Source organism: Gossypium arboreum, chromosome 8 (genome assembly GCF_025698485.1).
Source record: "Gossypium arboreum isolate Shixiya-1 chromosome 8, ASM2569848v2, whole genome shotgun sequence".
Taxonomy (NCBI): Eukaryota; Viridiplantae; Streptophyta; class Magnoliopsida; order Malvales; family Malvaceae; genus Gossypium; species Gossypium arboreum.
In genome coordinates this window covers 123,836,052-123,840,748 of record NC_069077.1, presented here as the reverse complement: position 1 = coordinate 123,840,748, position 4,697 = coordinate 123,836,052, and the positions used below count along the sequence as shown (strand labels likewise).

Genomic DNA, 4,697 nt, shown 5'->3' with positions numbered 1-4,697 from the left:
AAAAATCCCTAAATGTTTGCCTAGTTCTCTTGAAAAGCTCTCATATCATGTTTAGGATAAATTTTGATTGATTTTATGATTTTTATTGATATATCTTAAATTAAAACATAGGCATTCATGCACTGATTATTTAAACTTTAAAAACACTAGAAAATCAAACATGATAAGTTGATTTTTAAGAATTCAAAATTCTACGTTGTTTCCCCAAGTGTAGGTATTATCTTAAATTGAAATTCACAAGTTTAAACATCAAAAAGCCATAATTTTTGTGAGATCTTGAGCCTTCAAGAACATCTATTAATTCTTTCATGCTCACTTTCATTATGAGTACGTCAGTATTGAACTGTTATTCTAGAACTTGCTTGATTATGCATGTCAAGACCACACCATTTGATTTGATATGTTAAGATGATAAAGGCACTTAGGATTAACCCACTCATGCCATGAAAAGCCTACCTTCACAATTAACCCTTAGTGAACCCCCTTGAGCCTAACAACCCATTCATGGATTTACCCTTAATATTAACCCATAACTCATTATTGTTAAAATCCCCTAAATTAATTTGATCCCTATTTTTGTCGAGATTTGAGTTGGAATAGTTGCTTATCTATGTTTTATTCTTTTTTGTAAATTGACTTGTTCTTAACAAAAAATGTAAACATATTAGTAGTAGTGATCTTTTGAGCTAAAGAAGTTAAATTCCATATTCTGAGAAAAAGCTCTATTGTACGCAATTGATGACTAGTCATTTTTCCAGTTAGGCAATTTTTCAATTCAATCTCGATTCTAACCCTTTCTTTCAGCTTGTGACCACACCCTCTAACCAAAGCCACATTACAACCCTCTAAAGACCTTTTGATTGATGTTTCATCTCAATTTATAGTGGTGGAGATTTGATTTCCATGCAAGCCTATGGTAATGACTTTTCATTATTGACTATTGAGTGCTTCATTTATTGTTCTTAAACAGTTCGAGTGATTTGAGTGAATCTTTAATGAGGATGTTAAACTCCGTGAGATTTTGAATCGGGGTAACCACTTAGATAAGGGGAGATGCCTAAGTTTTGCATGATTAAATAGTCAACTTGGAATGTTTGAAGCTCAAATGTTCTTTTAGTTGAATTCTTAATGTACGACTACTCATGAATTAGTTTGAGATATTTTCGATAGAGATTATAAGTTGAGAAGAATTTATTTTGATTATGAGTTGAGAATTTTGATTGAGGACAAGTAAATGCTTAAGTGTGGGGGTATTTGATAAATCGTAATTTATACATATTTTTACCCCAAGCTTAACACATTTTATGGATGATTTTTCCTTGAAATTGGTGAATTCGATGCTCCTAATACCGTAATCTCATGTTTTATACTTAGGCGAGCATAGGAGAGCAAAAGGAACGAGAAATAGGCTAAAAACAGAGAAAATGGGCCAATGTACGAAATCAACACGGCTTGGACCTCCTCACACGGGCAGACCACACGGCTGTCTCAATTTGGCAGAATCAAAGCATGACTCACATGGGTGGACCACACGCCCGTGCCTCTTTAATAGGCTCGATCACGGACTGAAGCAATCGCACACGGGCATGCCACACAGGCGTCTCCCTGCCGAGCCCAAGTTTAGTCCAATTTAGAAAAAGGCCAATTTTGAGGATTCTTAGGCATTCCAAAGCCTATAAATACACTTTAGATGAGGAGGAAATGAAACACAGAGAAGGAGGCAGGGAATTGCTCAAGGGAAGCCGATTGATCCAACTCAGAAGCTGGATTCATCATCAGGACTGAAGATCTCCCTCAATTTCCCTTCAGGAGTTTTGGGTTTTCTTTATGTTTTGTATTCATTATTTTTCTGAGATGTTTTCCTTTTTAGTTATGAACTAAATCCCCTAAATACCAAAGGGGAATGAAATCTAAGATGAATCTTGTTATTATTTTCTGAATTGTATGATAAATATCTGGCTTGTTCTTAATTTCTTGTTTTGATATTCTAGGATATTGTTTCAAGTTAAGCTCTTATTTATAGGAGGAATAGACCCTATCTAAGAGTACAATTGTCATAATTAAGTTGAGTTGATTGCGCGCCTAGAGATAGGGTGACAAGATTTTGCCGGATTAGGGTGAAACCTAATAAGGGGATCCATAGATCGAGTTAATGTAACCCTAGGGTGTTAATTAGAGAAAAGTCTAAATTATTCAATCTAGGGATTAGACGTTATTAGTCTTGAATAGGGATAATAACATAACTTAGGAAACTCTACGGAACAAGTTAAATGAATAAATCGTCTGATTCGGAGTCAGAATAACAAGTGAAGTCTAGGTGGATTTTTCCTTAGGTATTGTCTTAATCCAATCGTTTTCCAAAAGTAATCCTCCAAATCTATTTTCTGTGAATTCTTAGTTTAGTTAATTAGTTAGTTAAAACAAACCCCTTTACTCTTAGGCTAAATAATAAAAAGACAGTCATTACTAGCACTTTTAGTTCCTTTGGGTTTGACAATCTGGTCTTGCTAAAACTATACTATTGTTCGATAGGTACACTTGCCTATATCGTGATAATAGTTAGTCTCAAGAATGATTCATTATAAATATTTAAAACCTGTCACACAAAAATATCGATCACGCACCTAGAGATAGGGTGACAAGATTTTGCCAGATTAGGGTGAAACCTAATAAGGAAATCCATAGATCAAGTTAATGCAACCCTAGGGAGTTAATTAGAAAGAGATTTCAATTATTAAACCTAGGGTTAGATGTTGTTAGTCTCGAGAGGGATAATAATATAACATAGGGATTTCTACGGATCAAGTTAAATGAATAAATCATCCGATTCAGAGTCAAATAACTAGTGAAGTCTAGGTGGATTTTTCCTTAGGTATTGTCTTAATTCAATCGTTTTTTCCAAAAGTAATTCCCCAATTCTATTTTCTGTGATTTCTTAGTTTAGTTAATTAGTTAGATAAACAAAACCTATTATTCTTAGGCTAGATAATAAAAGACAGTCATTACTAGTACTTTTAGCTCCTTTGGGTTCGACAATCTGATCTTGCTAAAGCTATACTACTGTTCGATAGGTACACTTGCCTTCATCGTGATAATAGTTAGTTTCAAGAACGATTCGTTATAAATATTTAAAACCTGTCACGAATATCACGTATCAAGTTTTTGGTGCCGTTGCCAGGGAACTAAGATATTAGGAACACTCGATTTTTATTACTTTAGCCATTTACTTTTACTGCAATTTAAATTTTATTCTAATTTTTATTACTAATTCTTCTTTTTCCTTTTTCTTTTTCTGACAGGTTCTTGTAGTTTATGACTAGAAGAAACCTGTTAGGACCATTACTTTTTGACAGTGAGATCGACCGCACAGTTTGCAGAAACCAAAGAGACATAAGGTGAAGCTTAAGATACACAGAGAACGAGCAAGAAGACGATATTCAAACCACAACCGAGGAGATAGCTGAAAACCGAGAAAATCAGCTACCTCCTACAATTGCTGTTAATCAAAATCCTGCTCCGCGCACTATGTATGATTATGCTAAACCTAATTTAACAGGAACTGAGTCAAGTATAGTTAGACCTGCTATTGCTGTAAATAATTTTGAACTGAAACCTAACACAATTCAAATGATACAATAGGTTTTTCAATTTGATAGTTTGCAGGACGAGGATCCCAACGCTCACTTGGCAAATTTCCTAGAATTTTCCGATACCTCTAAAATTAATAGCATTTCTGATGACGCCATTCGACTTCGGTTGCTTCCCTTTTCGTTAAGGAATAAGGCTAAGAAATGGTTTAACTCGTTACCACGAGGGTCAATCACTACTTGGGAACAAATGACCGAAAATTTTTTATTAAAATATTTTCCACCGGTTAAAACAGCCAAATTATGTAATGATATTTCTTATTTTGTGCAGATGGCTTTAGAAACACTCTACGATGCATGGGAGAGATACAAGGACCTTTTAAGAAGGTGCCCTCACCATGGGTTACCGCTTTGGCTACAGGTTCAAACGTTCCATAATAGCCTGAATCCTCGGCTTACAAATTTATTGAGGAGATGTCACTGAATAACTATCAGTGGCAAGTTATGAGAACAAAGTCGATGAAAGCAGCCGGTGTTTTCAACCTCGATGCGGTTACTATGCTATCTAACCAAGTAGAACTTTAAATAAAAAAGATTGACGGTTTGTATGGTTCTACTCAGGTACATCCAGTGATGAGGTGCGATTCGAATGGAGGAGGAGCATGCACAGAATATCAACCCTTCAACCCTAGCATTGAGGAGGAACAAGTCCAATATATGGGTAACAATAACTCTAGATCCCAAAATAACCCATATAGCAACACTTATAATGTAGGTTGGAGGAACCGTCCCAATTTCTTGTGGGGCGATCAAGGAAATCAAAGGCCACAACATCCTCTGGGTTTTCAACAACCATCTTACCAGTAAGAAAAGAAGCCGAACCTTGAGGAGATGCTAACCAAATTCATCTCGGTGTCAGAAACTCATTTTCAGAATACTAAGACAGCACTCAAAAATCAACAAGCATCAATCCAAGGGCTCAAAACTCAGATTGGACAGCTCGCTAAGTTAATTTCCGAACAACCACAAGGTAGCCTGCCAAGCAACATTGAATCTAACCCATGGGAGCAACTCAATGCGATTGCCACTCAAGATGAGGAAGGGTTAGTT

General features: G+C 35.7%; 1 non-coding gene across 1 annotated transcript; it reads right to left on the bottom strand.

Annotated features, from left to right (window-relative positions):
* Positions 1-3,885: 3,885 nt before the first annotated feature.
* Positions 3,886-3,992, bottom strand: LOC128280135 (small nucleolar RNA R71). The gene has a single exon (XR_008270317.1). It is a non-coding gene; the product is annotated as a small nucleolar RNA R71 (small nucleolar RNA).
* Positions 3,993-4,697: the final 705 nt, after the last annotated feature.